Below are 250 nucleotides of genomic sequence, written 5' to 3'. Positions count from 1 at the left end.
GGTGGGGGGGGGGGGTAGAAAGGAGAGAGAGTATGGCATCGAAAGGGGAAAGAGAGACACAGAAAGATTCTTTGAAAATCCCTCTCTCTGGGAGTAATTACGAAGCAGCCACCCTTGATGTTATAAATTGATAGTGGTATTAAGAACAATTATAAAGAAAAGTATTTTTAATTTTAAAAGTCCTTCGCCCCTATTTTGAAATATAAATGAAAAGGAAAACATGTTTGATGTTCAAATAAATGAAGTAACA

The sequence above is a fragment of the Penaeus monodon genome, chromosome 29 (genome assembly GCF_015228065.2).
Source record: "Penaeus monodon isolate SGIC_2016 chromosome 29, NSTDA_Pmon_1, whole genome shotgun sequence".
Lineage (NCBI taxonomy): Eukaryota > Metazoa > Arthropoda > Malacostraca > Decapoda > Penaeidae > Penaeus > Penaeus monodon.
The sequence above is the reverse complement of the archived record's forward strand: the minus strand, read 5'-3'. Positions refer to the sequence as shown.